The 22312-nt window shown below is 49.3% G+C and overlaps 1 long non-coding RNA gene across 2 annotated transcripts in view; it reads left to right on the forward strand.

The window, feature by feature from the left end:
• Positions 1 to 22312, forward strand: part of LOC115504141 — a 47638-nt gene that overhangs the window by 12254 nt on the left and 13072 nt on the right. For both annotated transcript variants that reach the window (XR_004343045.1, XR_003965599.1), the window contains 4 exons: positions 2980 to 3043; positions 4696 to 4949; positions 5399 to 5523; positions 10243 to 10308. This is a non-coding gene — a long non-coding RNA (uncharacterized LOC115504141). The remainder of the gene's footprint in view (positions 1 to 2979; positions 3044 to 4695; positions 4950 to 5398; positions 5524 to 10242; positions 10309 to 22312) is intronic.

Raw genomic sequence — 22312 nt, forward strand, 5'->3', positions numbered from 1 at the left:
CTTATCCAGAAAGACAGTGGCTTAATGTGGAAAATGCTCACTATCTCACTGAGGTTATTAAAACAGCGAGCGAAAGAGACACCATCACCGGAAGGCAAAGACCGAATAGCATATGCGTTAATTCTCCTGGGTTTTAAAGATGTCGTATGAGTCACGACAAAATTATATCTCGATCTTTGAAGCCTGCTAATGTGATTCAAGCTCACCTGGAGAAGAAGTGAATGTGAAGAACCACAAGCACTTTAAGAGAAGAGGTCTCTCTTGAGGTCAGAGATTACTTATCAGACCTCCAGCTGTGTCCAAGCTACACTCAGCCACAAAAGGTAGTGCGCCTGCAGGAGCCCTCATTTGTATCAATGGAAGATCGTAGATCACTCTGGATAGAATCAGAATTTATGCAATAATTTTATGTGTTCATGTAACAATCTACTAAATGTTAACAGGATCATCATAATCAATGAAGAAAAGTTATTCAGTCAATCATATGGGACCAAGAAATAAATTACATACACTAAAAGTAGATCTTAGAATGTACTAAATTCTAGGCAGATTTGATTTCAAAATAAAACCACAAAAGAACAAGAGGACAAGACAAAACAGGACTCTACTCTAAGTAGAAAACTCTAAGTTGTATCCACTCTAAGATGAAAATGTCATTTTTAAGAAGAAAATGTAAGCGAGCACACAAAAAACAGATTTGAATTGACATTGAAATTATCAATTAAGACGAAATAAGGACGAAAAATTAGGAAGGTAATTAATTATAAAAAATTTATAGGCATGCTCCCCTAGTATGTAAGAATTTCTTAGAAATGATTATCAAAGGCAAAAGACATGAAAGACAAACACAAAATGATAGCAGTAAACATGGAAAAATGTTTAGCATCGTTACTGATCAAATCAGACTTAGATAGGAAATTGTACTGACTTTATTTTTTTAATTTTTATTTTTTTTAACGTTTATTTATTTTTGAGACAGAGAGAGACAGAGCATGAACGGGGGAGGGTCAGAGAGAGGGAGACACAGAATCCGAAACAGGCTCCAGGCTCCGAGCTGTCAGCACAGAGCCCGAGGCGGGGCTTGAACTCACGGACCGCGAGATCGTGACCTGAGCCGAAGTCGGACGCTCAACCGACTGAGCCGCCCAGGCGCCCCACTGACTTTAAGAGGATTGTATGCAGTGTTGGTAATGAGTCATTTCAAGTTCTTGTGGTGGTATTGGTGGTAGGAAAATACAGACTTTCTTCAGCCTTAATTAATGAAAGATGTTGACACGGCTCCTCTTTTTTCTCCTTCCCTTTCACTGTTCAGTCCCTTCCTAAAGATTTCAGGGCCATTCTTTTCAGGGAATGAGCCCAGGGGCAAGGGCAGGATGAGGCCAGCATGATGGGTCATCACTCAGAGCTTCCTTGGAGGAGGCAGCATCCACCAGGGAGCCCGCAAGTAGGGGCAACCTGGCACTCTGCACACAGCACCCTGAGAGATTGGCCTGAGTACCCTTTCACTAAAAGAAAATGAGGACTTTTTGGGCCGACAGCTCATTTTGGTGCTGGAGCAGGGAAAGATGAGCAGGAAACATCAGACTGTGCGAGACAGGAAATGCTTCCAGAATGGTGGCAACACATCAGACACCACAGAAGCCAGAATGGAGGGTCCCACCTGCCACTCTAGGACAATTGCAGCATGAGAATAAGTAAATTAGGGACAGATTGCATATACTAGAACCACACATTAAACTGATGTAAAGAAATGCACAAATAAGTTCAAATTCCATGAGAAATGGAACATTGAAATAGACTCAAAGTTCCTCCTCTCAAAATTCTTTTTTTTTTAAGTTTATTTATTTTGAGAGAGAGAGGGAGCACGCATGGTGGGGGGGGGGCGCAGAAGAGGAGAGAGAATCCCAAGCAGGCTCCGTACTGTTAGTACAGAGGCCAGCGCAGGGCTCAAGCTCACGAACTGTGAGATCATGACCTGAGTTGAAATCAAGAGTCGGATGGTCAACTGACTGAGCCACCCAGGTGCCCCTCTCTCAAAATTCTTATTAACTGAAAAGAAAATAAGTGGAGAAGACTAGGGACACGGGGGTAGTCAGGTGACAGACAGGAACATCATCCGTAAGGGGACAAATTGCCACCTGATGTGTGATAGGACAGTTCCTTGTGCGGCATTCCTGCTAGAGGGTGCATCTAATCATGACGAGACATCAGACAAACCCAAACGGACAGATGCTCCACAAGTAACTGACCTGTGTTCTTCAAATGCGCCAAGATCGTGAGAGTCCAGACGAGACTAAGAGCTTCTCCCGACTGAGCGGAAAGAGGGTAAAGAAGCCAGCACACAGCTCGAAGCTGGACCTTCTTTCTCTGGTGACAGCATGGGGACAAATGGCGAAACTCGGATGCAGCCCAGGAGTAGGTTAGTGCGGTGTCACAGGATTAACAAAGCATCGTGTCCCTTTCCTGGTTTGATTGTGATGGTTGTGCCGCCCTGATGTAGCACAGCGTCCTCGTTTGTGGAAAGATTTTGGGGGTGATGGAGCCTTCCAGTCAGCAGCTTATTTTTAGAGCAGTCAGACAAAAATCCTTGCACCGCATTTGCAACCTTTGCATAGGTTGAGATTGTCACCCGCACCCGCGTAAACACACGCACACACACATGCACGCGTGCGCACACACGAGCACACAGTGTGTGCGCACACGCGTGCATGAGCACACGTGGGCACACGCACACACGTATGTGTGAGCATGCACACATGCACGCACACACCTGCAGCCTTGGAGTAACAGACGTGCTCTTTGGCCCAGCAGTTCTACTTCAGGAATCTATCCCAAGACAGTAGCTAGAGTCCCCACCCAAGCTGCGTGCAGGAAGAGGTTCACTTCATTATCGTGACACGCTGGAAACCAGGTGAGTGCCTACTAGCAAGGAGGTGCGTCCTGACGCAATCATGTGGTGAATGTCTGTTTCGTCACTAGGAGCCGTGTTTGTGAAGAATGTTCGACAACAGTGGAATCTGTCTATAGCATGCTGTTCACGGAGGTAAGTTTACAGACTAGCGTAGCAAACGTTTTCCCGGTCAAACAAGTACGCAGAGATGTGAAGGTCGGGGAGGTTCGGGCCAGCAGGCGGACTTGGTATGAGATTCGGCACGCACAGAGACGGGAGGATGGAGGAGGGGGAGGGGCTAGAGCACCTTCAGGAAGCAGGGCGACGGGGGCCCCCTCCCAGGCTTACTTATGGCTGGGCCTTCCCTTGGGAAACCCCCAGGATCCGCTCAGACTCAGAGTCTGGTGGCGGTTGGACTCTCACAAGCCCCCCAAGCTGGGCACACTCCCAGGGCCGAGCACGAAAGGAAGTGAGCCTTCCAAGGACGTGGCTCCCATGTCTCCCATGGCCTCTGGGCCGCAGCTGGGGCTCTCAGGGAGTGTTGCGTTCCCCAGGCTGGACCACATGCTCCCCACCCTCCATGCTGCTCCTTCCGCATACGGCCGCCCTCTGGAAGGACGGCACTCTCCCCCAGACTCCCACCGTGACTCTCCTGTCCTGAGTGGACCCCATCCCTCTGTGGAAGGGAGCAGCCCCAGTGCAGGCCCAGGCTCTGGGAGGAAGCCCCAGGCACAGCTGCCAACAGTGAACAATCAGGAGCAGCCAACGCAGGGCCATGGTGACCGGTGCGTGGACAGGTCTCTGTCACTGGCGTGTCCACCCTGATTAGCGGTCTGCGTCTCCAGCCTGGCTTGTCTTGGGCCCTGCCTGCGCCAGCCTGTCATTTGCCAGGAACTGGAGACGGGGAGCTTCTGTAATGAGAAGCTAGTTGTCAAGCTCCGTTTCTCTCCAACACCCGAAGCTCCCGACAAGGATTATAATCGAAGCCTGATTTGCAAGGACATGAACCCATTCTCTGGCGGCTGTGAGATGCTGCTTCTCGGGGTCTCTGGGCCCAGCGTGTGTGGGGTGGGGGGCTCAGAGGAGGATTCAGGTGCAAGAGAAGCAGCCCCAAATGATCTGGGCTTCCACAGCAGGGCCGGTGCCTGTGGGCCTGGGGTCAGGCTATAGGAGTTCAGAACCCAGCAGTTAGTCACTCTCTCCATGCCTCAGTTTCCCCAACTCTGCAGTGGGTGTAATAACAATACTTACTACTTCATAGGCCTTTTAAGAAGCAACTACAACATGTAGAAACTCCCAGAGCAGAGGCTGGCACAGAGGGAACTCACTCTGAAGTGTTAGCTGACTGTAAGAGCAGCCTAATGTCAGTTCTAATAACAGAGTAGGCACCAGGCATGTGTGGGGCCCTTGCTTGGCCTCTGGCCACTCAGTGCAGAGCAGGTGAAGGGCTCTGGGCTGGAGTTTTGTCACTGCCCGTAAAAAACACAGCTACCCGTTGGTTGCTTCCTAAAGGATAGACAGTGAGAGGGGTCCAGGGTTACCCCACTCACCCCAACCATTTGGCACAACCTGCTCTGGTGCCCCAGGTGCCCCTGTAATTGATCTAATTAGCCTGGACCATGAGAGGCCAGGGAGCTGGGCTGTGACCTGCGTTTCGCAGCCAAGGGTGGGCTGACGGATGTGTCTAGCAGGCCCAGCCCCTCAGCAGCTCTCTTTAGTGGTATTTTCTGACCCATCTGGGAGCAAGGACTGGCTGGAGCCCTGGGCCTCACAACAAGGTTGTTTCCCCTTCCTTGGACTCACAGGGCAAGCGGCGGTGTTGGGATGTGTCCCTTGATGGTGGCCCAACTTGAGGGGTCCCTGGGCTCCCAGGAGACAGCCAGCCTGGGGGAATCTCCTCCTGACAGGAGTCTCACTGGACAGACACCTGCACTTCTAGTGGTGGAATGAGGATGAGGGATGTGCACTTTCTGGCCAGATCGAGGCCCAGGCTCACTGGCCAGTGGTCTTCTGCCACCCTCTGCAGTTCTCCCAGGCAGACCCCAGCACAGAGATGCAGGTAAGGCTGGAACTAGAGGGAAAGTTGTAGCCTCAGTGCATATGTGAGAATATAGGGAAACCTAATCACTGATAAGTTGAGCATTTGTCGTGCGTTAGGAAAGGAGAAGTAAAACTACAGGTGATCCTTGAGTAACATGGGTTTGAACTGCATGGGTCACTTATACAAGGGTTTTTTTTTTTCTTCAATAAATACAGTACAGTACTTTAAATGCATTTCTTCTTCCTTGTGATTTCTTAGTAACATTTCTTCTCTAGCTTACTTTACTGTAAGAATACAGTGTGTAATACGTGTAACATACAACATATGCGGTAATCAACTGTTTATGTTATCAGTAAAGCTTCTGGTCAATTGTAAGGTATGAGTAGTTAAGTTTCTGAGGCATCAGAAGTTACACATGGATTTCCAACTGTGTGGGAATTGGTGCCCCTACCCCCGTGTCGTTCCAGGTCATCTCTGTTCTATAATACCCATACGTAGTGAACCCAGTGCCTGAAATGGAAAGACTGACAGTACTAAGTATCAGCACGGGTGTGTAGCTGCCGAGATTCTGCGGGCCTGCAAGTGGATGTTTGTAAGTGCATGGGATCTTTTTTATTTCTGGATCTGAGTACAAAGTACACACGTGTTTTCACTTTATAAAGCTTTTGTGTATGTAAGCCACACCTCAGTAAAAACGTGTATTTATTTATTTTATTAAAACATTTTTAATGGGGGCACCTGGGTGGCTCAGTCGGTTGAGCGTCCGACTTTGGCTCAGGTCATCATCTCACAGTCCGTGGGTTCGAGCCCCGTGTTGGGCTCTGTGCTGACAGCTCAGAGCCTGGAGCCTGATTTGGACTCTGTGTCTCCCTCTCTCTCTGCTCCTCCCCTGTTCACGCTCTGTCTCTCTCTGTCTCAAAAATAGATAAACGTTAAAAAAATTTTGAGACAGAGAGAGAGAGAGAAAGAGAGAGAGGGACAGAGCATGAATAGGGGAGGGGCAGAGAGAGAGGGGGAGACAGAACCTGAAGCAGGCTCCAGGCTCTGAGCTGTCAGCACAGAGCTCGATGCAGGGCTCAAACTCGCACACTGTGAGATGATGACCTGAGCCGAAGTCGGAGGCTTAACTCACTGAGCCACTCAGGTGCCCAAAAATGTGTATTTAGAGAAAAAAAAAATGAAAACACATTGACAGTGGGGCCTGCAGTACTGACCTGAGCGAGGCCCCTCTGTGACCTTGGATAGCCCTTTCTTGCTCTGGGACTCGTTTTCACAACTGCAAAGCAGAGGAGGCCACATACATCCTGCTGTTACTCCGACATAATGAGGTGGCACCCCAATTGCTCCTCCGAGGTGGGACGCACCAGCGCACACTGTCCCAGGGACCCCTTGAGAGCAAGGCCACCCCAGACAACCGTCCACGTGGGCAGGGGCTCCAGCACATGTTGGAGCGGTGGGGTAGCAAACGTCAGGGGGCTCCAGGCTCCAGCGTGCGGGCACTAATACAAAACCCAGTGTTGCACAAATGCCAAGCATCAGGCCTGGAAATAGGCCTGGTTTCCCCCTGCGCCCTGATTGCACAGGAATGTTTCCTTCACTGCTGGCCCTGCAGAAGTCTCTTGTCAGTATTATCTACTCCTTTGGTTTTCCTCATTTTGTTCAGGGAGAGAGGGATGCCTGCGGGATCCACGGCTCTTGCCACGGCTCCCCCCGAGGGCCTGGAACGTCCCATTCTTGTGTATGGACACAGTAGCATTTTCCACACTGTGTCCATTTGCATCTGGCCAGCAACTAGCATCAGAGCCCGAGCCTCTGTCTGTGGGCATCTTCACCATGACCTTGACCTTAGGGCCCCATGGCCCTGGGCAGCCTGGCTCAGTCACCCATGACTCATGGAGCCCACAGACTCCCACTTCCTTTGGATTGTCTAGAATTGGCCCATCTGTCAGGCTGATCTCATTTTCCACTTGGAGAGAGAGAGGGGCCTCCAAGTGAACCCTCCGCTGCCGAGAGGGTGGTAGGCCCACAGATCTAGGCTGAGGCCGTGACCTTCACCCAGGAGCACAGTTCCCATTTCCTGTCAGACCCCCTCCCAGTAGCTGAGAAGGAGCCTCTGACCGTTGCTGAAACGCCCATTGGTTCAGGAAATCTTTTACTAATATATAAACACCCAGACAACACGTGTCAGTCTGCTACGGACTGAATTGTGTTATAGCGTTTGCTTCCAGAACATCCCCTCGCCCGAGCGGCCCCAGGCCTGCAGGCGGCAAGAGCACCGTCTCACAAGAAGGGCAGACGCAGCTCCCCCGAGTGAGGCAGGCTGCTCAGCCTCACAGAGGTGCCCTGGTGCTGGCCGCAGTCCCCAGCATCCAACGCCAGGCAGTGCTCACTAATTTGCTTCCTTTTTCCAGTTTCCTTGTTCATTCCTTCTTCCTTTTGTTCACTCAAAAGGGGTTAGCTGCGATTCACCTAGCACTCAAGTCACCCATTTAGAGGGTAGACTCCTGTGGTCTTAGTGTGTTCATAAATGCGTGCAACCACTGGCCACGGTAAATTCTGGAACATTTTCACCAGCACAGGTGCCCGTATGCTTTAGCTAGCAGTCCACAATGACTATACGGCCACGGTTGGCCAGGCGTAGTGGAGAGCCACCTGTGGCTTGGCTCCTGGTGCCATGGACCCTGACCTGCCCTTGCTGGTACCCAGCTCAGCTACGGCTCTGCTGTGCTTGCCAGCCCTGCCCAGTCCCCGGTACAGAATGCCTGCTAGGGGCAGGAATGTGGGACCGGGGCCTCGTGAAAGTGGTCCCAGACCTGGGTAAAACACGAACATCAAACAGGAATCGCATAGACAGGCCTCATCTTAACTATTTGCAGTGGCAACCTGCCTACGTCCTCCAAGGTCATTCGCACAGTTTGCCTTAAAACCTCCATGGTGGCTGTGGATGCTTGACGTGGCATGGGACCCAGGGACCCTACCCCCAGTAGAACAGTTACTGAGGCCCTCGTGAATCGAAATCAGGCCCTCAAGGACTGAGACCTTAGGCAAGTGAAGGGCGATTATTTCCACACTTGTCCAGTCAACAGCCTGCCAACCAGGAGAGCATAGTCCCTTGGTAGTGGCCACCACCTCACTGCTGGGGGCCCGCAGTGAAGCCCCGCACCCGACATTACTGAAGTCGCTGAGCCCATGTGACAGGAGCTGATGGGGGTTTTGCTGTTGCAGGTTTGACCGATCGGTTTTATGGATGCCCATTTCAGCCGCAGTGTCTTTGTGCTGGCAGACATCTCGGCCTGTGCTCACCACCCTGCAGTTTCTCTGCCCCTGGGAGCCGAGGCTGTAAGGCCCTGGGCACCACTGCTCCCTCCTTCCCAGAGACACACCCTGGACAGACTGTGGGGCCTGGGCAGCTGAGTCTGGATTTGGGGTTGCCGCTGGCCCTGCTCCTTCATCCAGGAGCTGTGGCTCAAGAGAGTGAAGCATGCAGACATTTTTGCTGGCCTGGCAGCATCCCCTTGCCCGCAGGCAGAAGGAACCCTCACATAGGGTGGGCAGAGAAAGCACTTCGGGGCACCAGCAGGCTGAGCTGCCTTCTGGCTACAGAGCGGTGCCCGAGGCAGGCATGGGCCCACCCCCCTTGTTCCCCCAGTGCATTCGGGCAAGGCGTGGCTCCTCTGGGAAGACAGCTGATCTGGGAATGAGGCCATCTGGGATGGAAGTTCAAGCTCTGTACTCCCAGCTTCATCATCCTTGACCTTCGGGTGCAGGCCCCAGGTGGGCCCTCCTCCTGAGCTCCCTGTCCTCTGCACACCTCAGGCTCTGTCTTGGGCACGTGTTCGGAAGTGGTGCCCCCCAGCCCTCTCCAGAGAGGATGCCACCCCCTCGTCCAACCCGGACAAAACCTGCTGTTCCCAGCATTACCGTAGGAACAGATTCAGGACAGGGCTGAGCTCCTCCTCCCTGGTAACTTGGAGATCCCGAAGACCGCTGGCATTCTGCTAGGCCCCTGCCGTGCCGAGGCATCCGATGGCAAAGGGCACTGCACCTGAGCACAGCACTGCCACTTGTCACCCAGGGGACAGGGCCCTGTGCTCCCAGGAACTGTCAGGCACATTCTGGACGCTTTACTGCTACTAAGGTTGGGGGGGGGGAGCTGCTGGGGGAGGGAGTCAGACTATGAACATGTTAAAAGTCAGGGGGGGTGTGTAAAGTTATTGCACGTAAATATTCTGCAAACAGCTGCCTAGAATATTCCTTATATTGGAAATTATGCTTTGAGGTCATTACTCGGGGTTTTATAGGCCGTTCCTTGGCTGAGCCCCAGGATGGCTTATGGCTTTGCAAAAAGGCGACGCCACGTTTTATGAATGACAGGTGGCTTTTATCACACCTCTGCATTATCGCTATGGTAATAGGGCTGTGGCGATGCCCTGCGGCCGGGGGCACCTGAGCGGGTGCCGCGGGCACAGCGCCTGCAGGTCTGGGCCTTGAGTCGGGGTCCCCGGACGACACTGACTGAGGTCCATTTCCCACTCTGTTTTCCTGCCAGTGGAGTCAGTGCGGCAGAACAGCTGCTGGTGCCCCTGAATCTGGGCACAGCCCTGAGGCACAGCCCTGAGGCGGGCCGGCCTCCGCGGGGGATTGGCTGCCACCCACCCCCCCCCAACCCGAGGGCCCCGCACTGAGGTCTTTGTCCTTCCTCCTCCCTTCTCTGCTCCGTGACCACCTGCATGCACCGACCTGGCCATCCCATTCTCCCTATCAATTCTTGTCTTTCTTTTTTTCTCTGGCTGTAATCCAGGCCTGGCATGTAGGGGTAGGGGACTGACACTAACTGTGGCCAGATCTGCTCCAGCCCTGTTTTCATTGTAGCAGAATTATTAAAAAAATGTTTTTAAGTGTTTATTTATTTTGAGCATGAGAGAGAGAGAGCGAGAGCGAGCATGAGCAGGAAAGGGACAGAACAGAGAGGGAGACACAGAATCTGAAGCAGGTCAGCTCTCAAGAGCTGTCTGCCCAGAGCCTGATGAGGGGCTCAAACCCACATGACCTGAGCCAGAGTCGGACGCTCAACCGACTGAGCCAGCCCCACAGCAGAATTACTTTTAGTAAGTATATTCTCTTGCAACCTGGAGAAATCACTGCATTTGACCAAAAGAGCTGGACTCATGGTTTGAAAATCAGCCCTCCTCAGAAAACAAAGGAAAGGTGGGACACACACATTCCGGGCTCTTCACATGACTTCCAGAGAGTATCAGAAAGAAGCCCGGGGGTGGGGACTAATCCACGGCTGACACTGTTGTTTTTCCAGCAGGTCCCAGGGCAATGAGTCGAGAAGCAGAGCTAGGCTGAGTCAAGCCACAGCCCAGGAACTGTGGTAAGAGACCTGGTGAATCTGTGGACTGGCCCCAGAGGAGCAGGGGTCAGGGTTCTGGGGGCAGGGTAGGAGGGACGGGGAGGGGGGCAGGTGGGGAGTGTCCTGGCAACAGCAGGCAGGGCTGGAGACTGGGGCAAGGGCTGTGACTCTGTGGAGGGTGTCAGGTGTGCCGAGGTGCTGCTCCCTCCCTGAGACTCCTAGCCAGCCGACGGGCTGGGTAAAACGAAGGTGTCTACAGGATACCTACGTGCCACACTATTCTGCAAGGTGGTGGGCCCGCTCACCCTCACGAAGCCTAGCGTTTCCTGGGGCATTGAGCTGTGGTCCGTCAGCTTCAAACAGGAGCCAAGTCGAGTGTTTGGAATGAGAGAGAGCTCTTGGGCCCCACAGCTGCTCCTGAGGGAAGGGTGGGGAGGCCGGACCGAGGGCCCAGCTTGCAGCATTCCAGCAGCGTCTCCATGCCCCTGGCTGGCCGCTCCCCACTCTGGAGCCATGTGACTGGCCAAGCTGTTGAGCCACCCCAGCCAGGTGTCCCATCGGTGATGGGGTGGCAGCACCCCTCTGAGTGTGGGTCCTGAGGCCCTGAAGCCCCTCGGCTGTGGCACGGCCGGCACGCTCTGAGGCTCTTGGCTCTCGGCCCAGGTCCCCTCCTCACTTCCTCCCACTCTGTCACCCAGGCAGCTCAGTGGGACCACTGACAACCCCATGGGGTCCTGTGGGGCCTCCTTTAGAGATGGCCAGGCTGGGCCGAGTGGAGGGCTGCAGGGGGCAAGCAGAGCATGGGGCCCCTCTCACTCTCCCTGACCGTGGCAGAGCTGCCGCGTGGCTCTCCGTGCCCCTCCCCAGTGACGGGTCTGGCTGGGACAGGGAAGCTTGCCTCCCCTGGGTCTCAGACTTTCAGTGCTGAAGAAGACAAGGGCAGTGTAAGGAGAGTGGAAGGCCCCTAACTCATGCTGGGGAGCCAGGACAGGCTTCTTGGGGGAAGAAGGAACATTGAGATGGTCCTGGTGGATGAGGCAGGGTGGGGGCTGGGCCCGGAGGGAGCAGGGAGAGCCCTGGGAGGGGGCACTGAGTGGGGGAGGGGTGGGGTGCCGTCTAGAGAAGCCCTCCGGGTGTGGAGGGGAATAGAGGTGGCAAGGAGCCGAGCACGGGGCTGGGCCGAGGACGGCCACGGGGTGGAGGGGAGACCAAGTCAGGCAGGTCCTGCGGAGACTTCAGGTCGGGGTGGAAGGGGCTGATGTTGAAGGGAAGAGGGGCACGGCCCCTTGGCCAGAGCTGGAAGTTGTGCCGAGACCCGGAATCTGAAATGGAAGAGGCCCGCCAGGTGCCCTCTGTCGCTGCCTTCTCCCCGCGTGCCCACCCCAGCCGCAGCCCTGGACCGGCGGACTATGGCTGTTCACGAGGCTGCAGTGTGTTTCTCATCAGTGCCACGAAGCCACGTGACTTTGAAGCAGATGAAATGTACACTTTCCCCAAGCGGGACCCAGAGGATGTGAGGTTCATGCCGGAGGCAGTTCTAAAATTGGACGGGTAACTGCTGCTTCTGCTTCCTGTGATGGTCTTTGTAAGATCACACCACACTCACGCCTTCACAGAGAACAGCTAGAAAATCTGTACAGAGTGCAAACGGGAGCCTCGTGAGGGTACTGAGGAGCAAAGAGCGCAGAAGAGAATGCTCCTTTTCCGCCTCCAGCTGGGCCACGTGCAGGGGCCACGTGCAGCTGGGCCGTGCGGGGAGCCAGTCTGAGGGGGAAAGCCGCTCTTTGTGGCCTGGAGAATGAGATCAATACGGCTGACGGAGCTTGCCGCTGCGGTTGGGAAGAAGTGTACAGGGAATCTGCACCCCTGCCTGACCGGCCCGCGTGCACACAGCATTCCGGAAGCAACCGGGCAAGGACAAGACCTGAACGGAGGCTGGAGCTGCGGCCCCAGGGACCTGAGTTAGCGCAGGCCGACATCACCACCCGCCGAACCAAATGAGACACGGCACTGGCAAAAAAATAACAGAATCCAGAGCCGCCTCCAGACCACATTCACAATGTGGACGTGGTTCAAAATCGCCACCCGACATGCAAAAGACTAAGTCAGTGGGACGTATCCTCAGAGAAAGGAACGTGAACGAAGAGAGAGCCCAGGGTGCCCCAGGTCAGGACAGCAGGTGGGGCTTGTACTTCATGCACCACAACTCTCGCGGCTAGCTGCAGAGACGTTGGCGTTACGTCCCCTTGGCAAGTGACACTGTACGACTTGCACCGGGACCTTCTTTGTCCCTGGGTCAGAAATCTATTCATCTCATAATAACACAGCTACTACAGCTCTTCAGCTAGCGTTAGTGGTAGGGTTCTCCAATCTCTTTTATTTTTTAATATTTATTTATTTATTTGAAGGGAGGGGCAGAGAGAGAGAGAGGGAGAGAGAGAGAGACTCCCAAGCAGGCTCCACACTGAGTGTGGAGTCCAACACGGGGCTCGATCCCACAACCCTGGGATCATGACCTGAGCTGAAATCATGACCTGATCATGAGCTGATCATGACCTGAGCTGAAATCAAGAGTCAGACTCTTAACCGACTGAGCCACCAGGAGCCCCTTATTTGTGTCTTTCTATTTAGAGTGGACATGGGGCAGGCAGAACATAGCTGAGCCTTGCTTTCTTACTCAGTCTCTCGAATTACGCCTTTCGATTGGGGTTTGTAGAGCTTTTCATCTGATGCCACTGTTGAGTAGAGTCGGCCTTAAATCTATGATCTTGCTATTTGTGTATTGTCCATCTGGTTTTCATTCCCTTTCCTCTTAATCTGCCTTCTTTTGAATAACTTGAGCATGTTTTGTGATTCCATTTAATCATATCTTTGCTGGTTCCCTGTAATTGTGTGTGTGTGTGTGTGTGTGTGTGTGTGCGTGTGCGCGCTCACAAGCGTGCTTTAGGGTTTGTAATGCACAGCTTTAACTTATCACTGCCCATTTTCACGTAATATCATTCCCCCTTGATGACAGTTTGGTAACCTCAACAGCGGCACAGCTCCTTCCCTTGCCTGGGGCCTCAGTGGTGCTGTCCCCGTGCATTTGTGTCCTTCGTGTGTTAGACGCCCCCCAAGAATGCACCTCTTTCTTCACATCAGGTCCTCTGTGCAGCATCATCTTCTTTCTGCCTGAAGGACTTTCTTTTTTTTTTTTATGTTTTGTTTATTTTTGAGAGAGACAGAGACAGATCAGTGCGCAAGCCAGGGAGGGGAAGAGAGAGAGGGAGACAGAGAATCCGAAGCAGGCTCCAGGCTCCGAGCTGTCAGCACAGAGCCCAATGCGGGTCTCAAACTCACGAATCGTGAGATTGTGACCTGAGCCGAAGTTGGATGCTTAACCGACTGAGCCACCCAGGCGCCCCTGAAGGACTTTCTTTAACATCTCTTAGTGTTGATATGCTGGTGATGATGAATTATTGTAGCTTCTGTAGGTCTGAGAAAGTTGTTTACCTTCTTCCTACCATTTGTTGCTGGGCATAGAATCATGAATCAACACTTTTGTCTCAGTGCTTTGCGGGACCTTGGTCCCCCTCCCCCTGTTGCCCCATTTCCGATAAGGAATCTGCCTCACCTCTCCCTCCTTCTCGTGTGGGTAGCATGTGTCTTTATCTGATCTTAAGATTATCTTGTTATAATCCTCTATAAGCAATTTAATTATGATGTGCCTCCTTCAGACCTCTTAGACTCAGGGTTCATTAAGCATCTTGGACATGCAGGTTTACAGTTTTTTTAAAAATCAAATATGGGAGATTTTCAGTCATTATTTCTTCAAATATTTGTCCTGTTGTCTTCTTTTCTTTCTCTTTCTGGGACTCTGATGACATGTATGTGAGGCCATTTGAAGTCATCCCCCAGTTAACTTTCTGCTCATTTTCTCTGGTCTGTTTTCTCTCCATATTTCATTTTGGATGGTTTCTATTACATGTATTCAAGTCCATTAAATTTCTCTTTCTCAGTGCCTGATCTGCTCTTAATCTCATCTGGTGAATTTTCATCACAGACCCTGTAGGATTTGTCCCTGAAAGTCTGATTTAGGTCTTTTCATTTCTTCCCTGTCTCTGCTGAGCCTCATCCATGTTCTCATAGCTTCTGGAGCACAGGATACGGTGACAGTAATGACATTCCGTCTTTGTCCATGAGTTACTTCATCTGCCATTTGTGTGCCGGTTTCAACCAATGACTTTTCTCATCACGTGATGTGGTTTCCTGCTGTTTTTCTGTACCAGGTGATTTCCCTTTGGCTGATAGACATTGCATATTTTTCTTTGTTGGCTCCTGGACGGTTTTGTATTCCTGAAAACCATTCTTGAGCTTTATTCCTGGGATAGAGTTGTGTGACTTTGAAACAACTTGTACATTTATGTTTGATTTTAAGCACTGTGAGATGGGATCCGAGTGACCTCGGTCTCGGGCTGATCATGCTCCTCTCCTGGGGTGACGCCATTCTGAATACTCCACACGGTCTCCTCTGCGTTAGGAGGCTTTCCTGAGCCACGTGTTACCTGGTTGGAACACAAAGCCGTTCTTGGTTCTGCGTGAGCTTCACGGGTTATTCCCTCTCATTCTCGTTTGGTATTTTATTCTGTACCGTTGGGTAGTTCCCTTACATTTGCACACAGTTCAGTATTCAGCTGAAGACTCAAGGGGACCCATTGAGAATCTGCAAAGATCTCACCCTCCTGCCACAGTTCTTTCTTCTCTCGTGGTCCTCCAGGTAAGCATGAGTCACCTACCCTTCCCGGACTCCCAGGGCCATCCCTTCACACAGGGAAATCCACCGGCTTCTCCACCCTGTGCTGAAGCCTGAACTCTCTCTCTGCAGACAGCAGTCCCCAATACAGGGCTCACCTTGTCAGCTGCACGTACCAGTGGTTTCGTCCGGTGCTGCCTGAGGCCCACTTCTAAAAACAACTATTCAATATATCTCTCCCTCCACCACAATTCTTAGTTTATAGTAAGAAGGGTGAATTTGTTCCTTGTTACTTGTCTTGGCTGACAGGAGAAGTATGAAAGATTTTAAAGCCGTTGTCATAAATATCTTCAATGAGACAAATAACTATGCTTGTAAAAAATGAAAAAGTCAGAAATGTTGGCAGAAAAATCTGAACAATTGAAAAAATTTAGATTCAACAGTACGATATCAGAAATAGCAAATTCATGACATGGACTTGACAGCTACACAGAGGTGACAGAGTAAATAATGAATAGAGCAGCAGAAATGGTCTGATGTGAAAAAGAGCAGCGAAAAGGGTAGGAAGATAACAGAGTCGCAGGCACCCTCAATAAGACCAGTGACTGCAAAGGAGGAGAGAAGAGGGAGGACGATAGACCAAAAATATTGAAGGAATCGTGGCTGGACCCATCCACGTGTGGGAAGACAGATCGTGCCGCGCAGAATAGGGACACTGCCACAGACACAGCAGGATCAAACAGATGGTCAGCAAAGCCCAAAAACAAATATTGAAAGCAAAAGAGGAAAAGTGGCACTTTACATAGAGGGAAATAATGCTTTGATCAACAGCCAACCTCTTATTAGACTCTGTGGGGATCAGAAGAGAATGACAAATGAGAGTTGAGGTGCAGAAAACAAACAAAAAGACCTTTCAATCTAGAACCCTGTATCTTCCATTTTCCCGGGATGTCCCATATGTCCCTCTATATCTCCTACATTCCCCTATGTGTCCCTATGTCCCCTTAAATCTCCTGTGTCCCCTATATCCCCCTATGTTCCCCATATCTCCTACATTCCCCTATGTCCCCTATGTCCCCCTATATCTCCTGCCACCCTATACCCCTATGTCCCCCTATTTCTATGTCTCCCTATATCTCTTATATCCCCTATATCCCATATGTCTCCCTATATCCCCCTACATGCCCCTATGTTCCCCTATGTCCCCTATCACCCTATACCCCTATGTCCCCCCATATCCCCTATGTCCCCCTATATCCCCTATGTCCCCCTATATCTACTGTGTAGCCCTATTTCTCCTATGTCCCCCATATCTACTGTGTGCCCTATGTCCCCTATATCCCCCTATGTCCCCTGTGTCCTCCTCTGTCCCCTGTCACCCTATACTCCTATGTCCCCCATATCTCCTATGTCATCCTATATCTACTACGTGCCCCTATGTCTCCTATGTCACCCTGTATCTACTGTGTGCCCCTATATCTGCTATGTTCCCCATATCTCCTATGTCCCTTATGTCCCTTATACCCTTGTGTCCTCAATGTTTCCCCATATCCTTTATATTCCTCTGTATCTCCCTTATATCAAGTAAAAGTATCCTTAAAGAGTGACTGTTGAAATAGAACTTTTTAAGATTTTAAAAAACTTAGAGAAATTATCACCAAAAAAAAAAAAAAAAACCTCACAGTTAAAGGAAGTTCTTTAGGATAAAGGAAATTATACCAGAAAAAGGAAACTTAGATCCTCAGAATAGAATAAATAGCCTCAGAAATGATAAACATATAGGTAAATGTAAAAGGCTACTCATTTTATTTTGCTTCTTCCTCCTAACTTCTGTAAAGTAAAACCTATGATATCATTGGGGGTGTGGAGGGAGGAACAGGTGAAGCTGGGGATCTCCGGGCAACGGAAACTGCTCTGTGTGGTGCTATAACCATGATGCCTGTGTGTTGTATGTTTGTCCAAACTCAGAGAACGTACAGCACCGAGAGTAAACCGTGAACTGTGGGTGAGTGTGGTATGTGAGGACAGGTACCTCTCTGGCGGGGGATGCTCATAACAGAGGAGGCTGTGCGTGTGTGGGGGCAGGGGGCATATGAGAAATCTCAGTACCTTACTCTGATTTTGCTGTAAACCCCGAACTGCTCTAGAAAAATTAAGTCTTCAGATAAAACTGTAATATTTCTTCTGAGCTTTATGAGTGTGTAGATGTATTATTGCACGCTGCAGCATGAAGGGGGGGAGGTGTGGCCAAGATGGCCGCAATATGTCTACATCTCACCGGAAACGGTAAAATGTTAATTGTAAGCGGCATCTGAAAAGTTAAAGATGGATATTGTGAACTCTGGAGAAACGACTAAAAATAGAAGCCAGTGGGACAAAAAGTGAAATAATGCAATCCACTTCCATTATATTGGCAGGTTAAAAAAAAAAAAAAAGAACATGGCACATAGAAAACACATTCAAAAAAATTCTACATCTATTCATAATAAAACAAAGTCCAGAGAAGTAGACATAGAATTTCTTTAAAATGATATAGGCATCTACAAAAAACCGACAGCTAACATCCATAGCAAAAGATTAAATGCCTTCTTCGAGAATCGGGACCAAGGTGAAGATATCCATTCTCATTTCTCCATCCAACATCATGCTGCAGTTCTTAGCAAGTGTGAAATAGCAAGACAAATAAATAAAAGGGGAACAGATTGAAAAGGAAGAAATAAAACTTTTTCCGTCGACGGCATGATATCTAGTATAAGGTACTAAAAAATACAAACAACTAAAAAGGCTGCTAGAACTCATAAATGAGTGTAACAAGGTCATAGGATACAAAGTCAACATATAGAAATCATTTGTTTTTCTATACACTACCAATAAATGATTAGAAATTGACATTTCTAAACTCTAAATTTCTAAATCATAACATACTTAGGAATAAATCATATAGACACAGGATCTATATGCTGAAGACCACAAAAACTGATGGAAAAAATAAAATGAGTGGGGAATTTGTCTTAGTCCATTTGGGCTGCTATAACAAAATGCCACAGACTGGGTGACTTCGAAAGAACAGCAGTTTGTTTCCCACAGTTCTGGAGGCTGGAAGGCCAAGATCAAGACGCCAACATGGTCATGTTCTGATGAAGGCCCCTTCTTAGTTCATGGCCAGCACCTTCTCTGTGTCCTCCCATGGTGGACAGGACCAGAGATCTCTCTGGAGCCTCTTCTGAAAAGGCACAGATCCATTCGTGAGGACTCCAACCCTATGATCTAATCACCCCAAAGGTGTTTGGGCCTGTTGTTAATTTCTTGAGGAACCTCCATACTGTTTTTTGGAGTGGCTGCACCAGTTTGCCTTCCCACCAACAGTGCATGAGGGTTCCCTTCTCTACATCCTCCCTGATACCTGCTATCTTGAGTGTTTTATTTTTTTCAATAATAACCATTCTAACGTATACGAGGTGACATTATGGTTTGGTTGCATTTCCCTGAGGATTAGTGATATTGAGCATCTTTTCATATATCTGTTGACCATCTGCGTGTCTTCTTTTGAGAATGTCTCTTTGCATCCTTTGTTTAGTTGTAATCGAGTTGTTTATTTCTTGCTATTGAGTTGTATGAGTTCCTTATATTTTCAATATTAGCCTCTTACCAGATGTACAATTGGCAAATATTCTCTCCCCATCTGTAGGCTGTCTCTGCACTTGTCGACGGTTTCCTGTGCTGTGAGGTAGGTTTTCAGTTTGACTGAATTCTATTTGTCTATTTTTGCTTTTGGCGCCTGTAATTTTGGGGTCGTAGCCAAGAAGCACTGTACAGGCCAATCTCAAGAAGCTTTTCCTCTATATTTTCTCGTAATGATTTTATGGTTCGAGGTCTTAGGTTTAGGTTTTTAATCCATTTTGAGTTGGTTTTACATGGGGAGTGAATTAAGGATCCGATTTCATCCTTCTGTGTGTGGAAAAACCAGTTTTCCAAACACTATTTGTTGAAGAGAGTTTCCCGTTGTGTGTTCCCGGCACCTTTGTCAAAGGTCAATTTACCATAAATGTGGGGAGTTATTTCTGAGCCCTCTATTCTGGTCCATTGCTCCAAATGTCTGTCTTATGCCAATACTATGGTGGTTTGATTCCTGTAGCTTTCTAGTACATGTGAAATCAGGTAGTGGGAAGCCTCCCACTTTACTGCCTGAACAACCATGCTGGTAACTTCTGCACTGCCATCTTGGTTCATATTTATTGTAGGCGTTTGTGGGTCAAGGTTAAGGTTAGAAGGCAGCGATTGTCAGGATGGATAGAAAAAGAAGAGCCAAGTATATGCTGTCTACGAAAGCTGCACTTTAAATACAAAGACACAGATAGTTTGAAATAAAATCAAAATCATAAAAATTGGGAAGGGAGAAGTAAATTGCCTCTTTACACCTCTTTGTGCACGTATCATAAATACATCTGTATCCAGAATCATACATAAAAAAATTTTTTTAAGTTTCTTTCTTCATTTTGAGAGAGAGAGAGAGAGAGAGAGAGAGAGAGCGAGCCAGCGAGCTTGGGAGCGGGGCAGAGAGAGAGGGAAAGAGAGAATCCCAAGCAGGCTCCATGCTGTCAGCACAGAGACCGATGCAGGGCTTGAACTCAGGAACCGTGAAATCATGACCTGAGCCGAAATCAAGAGTCAGACACAACCGACTGAGCCACCCAGGCGCCCCAGGAAAAAAATCTTAAAAAAACTTGCAAACACTTACTACAGGTGAGGGGACAACTGGATACCCACATACAAAAGAATGAAGTTGAACCCTTATCTCACCCCATAAAAAAAATGAACTCAAAAGACATCAAAGGCCTATGTGTAAGAGCAAAATTATAAAATTTGTAGAAGAAAACATAGGCATAACCCTCCGTGACCTTGGATTTGGCAGTGACTTCTTTTTGTTTTTTTCCATTTCGTTGAGTTTTTATTCAAGTTTTTAATTATTTTTAAACATTTAAATCTAAGTTAGTTAACATATAGCGTAATAATAATTTCAGGAATAGAATCTTACACACAACACCCAGTGCTCTTCCAACAAGTGCCCTCTGTAGTGCCCCTCCCCCCTTTAGCCCATCCCCGCACCCAACACCCTGCCAGAAACCCTCAGTTTGTTCTCTGTATTTAAGAGTCTCCCTCTCTGGTTTTATATTGTTTTTGCTTCCCTTCCTCTAGGTTCATCTGTTTTGTTTCTTAAATTCCACATATGAGTGAAACCATATGATATTTGTCTTTCTCTGACTGACTTACTTCACTCAGCATAATATACTCTAAGTCCATCCATGTTGGTGCACATGGCAAGATTTCATTCTTTTTGATCACCGAGTACTACTCCATTGTATATATGAACCACATTTTCTTTATCCATCCATCAGTCGATGGACATTTGGGCTTTTTCCATATTTTGGCTGTTGTTGATAGTGCTGCTATAAACATTGGGGTGCACGTGCCCCTTCGAATCAGCATTTTTGTATCATTTGGATAAATACCTAGTAGTGAAATTACTGGGTCATAGGGTAGTTCTGTTTTTATTTTTTGGAGGAACCTCCACACTGTTTTCCAGAGCGGCTGCACCAGTTTGCATTCCCACCAGCAGTGCAAAAGAGATCCTCTTTGTCTGCATCCTCACCAGCATCTGTTGTTTGCTGAGTTGTTAACGTGAGCCACTCTGACAGGTGTGAGGTGGTATCTCAGTGTGGTTTTGATTTGTGTTTCCCTGATGATGAGTGATGTTGAGCATTTTTTCATGTGTCGGTTGGCCACCTGGATGTCTTCTTTGGAAAAGTGTCTCTTCATGTCTTCTGCCCATTTCTTCACTGGATTATTTGTGTTTTGGGTGTTGAGTTTGATAAGATTTTGGATACTGACCCTTTATCTGATATGTCATTTGCAAATATCTTCTCCCATTCCATCGGTTGCCTTTTAGTTTTGCTGATTGATTCGTTCGCGGTGCAGAAGCTTTTCGTTTTGATGAGGTCCCCGTAGTTCATTTTGCTTTTGTTTCCCTGGATTTGGCAGTGATTTCTTAGGTATGATATCAAAGCTCCAGGAACATAACAAAAACAGATAATTTTTCTCCCTTAAAGTGAGAAACTTTAGTGCATAAAGGAGAAAATTAAGAAAGGAAAAGGATAATTCACAATCTACAGCCCAGAATGGCAGAAAATATTTGTGAAGCGCGCATCTGCCGAGCCGTCTGTGGTCCGGGGGCCGCCCCGTCACCCTTCCTGCTCCCCTCGGAATCTGGCGAGTGGGCCTTGGTCATCTTCCGCGTGGTTAAGGAGTGAGTGCTGGACTGTTGTAATTCAGAAACAGTGATTGAGCTCAGAGTCATTTCCATTATCACCCTCAAAGGCCGATTGCCTCGGTGTGCTTCCTGAAGAACACACAGTATTTGCAAATCTCTGAGAACCACGAAACTGTCTTCACTTTTCTGCGAAGTGTGTCTTCTTATTTATATTAGTGACCCTTTTCAAGCTGTGTTCGATGGTGCCGCCACCACCCTCCCCCCCCCCCCCCCCCCCCCCCGCTCTGGTTTCTTTCTCTGCAAGTGGCCGTGGCGGTTTGGCTCTTGGCTCCGTCTGCCCTACGCTGTGTGTCAGGGCCAACCACTCTGACTCCTGGTGGTGTTTACTTTCTCTGGAGATTTGGAGATGAGCTCTGACGCTCAGCCTGCGACTGAAAGTGACGGCCGGCTTTTCCTTATCACCACTTCCCACCTCCCGCCCCCTCTTTTCTTCTGGCCTGTCTCGGAGGTACAGAGATTTCTCTTTGAAGGGAAGGTTCTGGAGAAATCAGACAGATACAGAAAGAATGCAACCAATCCCTGCCTTATGCTGATGGCCAGGAGGATGGACGCATGGCGGTGAGTGGTTTTCCTCAGTAGAATATTAAAAACCCTTTCAGTAATAGATCATTTTGTAGTGTCCCGTGTTTCCTTGCTCTGCTAAGAATCTGAATGATGTTAAGGAGGGAAATTCTTTGTCTCCTAACAATGTCGAGAGGGAGACCCATTTTAAACGATGTTATCAAGGTAACTTCCGGCTCACGACGCATGAGGACCCGGCCCCGTGCCCCGTGAGGTCTTCCGCCAGGAGCATGGGCTCCCGGCAGGCAGCTGTCTGGAGATACAGGGAGAGCAAAAACAGCTCACCTACCGTGGGCCAAACCCCGGGCATACCCTTGGGAGCCTGGAGTGCTCCAGCAGGACCCCATAGATTGGCACACCTCACCATGGGCTCCTGTAGGAAATCATGAGGGAAAGAGGAGGAG

This window comes from Lynx canadensis, chromosome E3 (assembly GCF_007474595.2).
Source record: "Lynx canadensis isolate LIC74 chromosome E3, mLynCan4.pri.v2, whole genome shotgun sequence".
Classification (NCBI taxonomy): Eukaryota; Metazoa; Chordata; class Mammalia; order Carnivora; family Felidae; genus Lynx; species Lynx canadensis.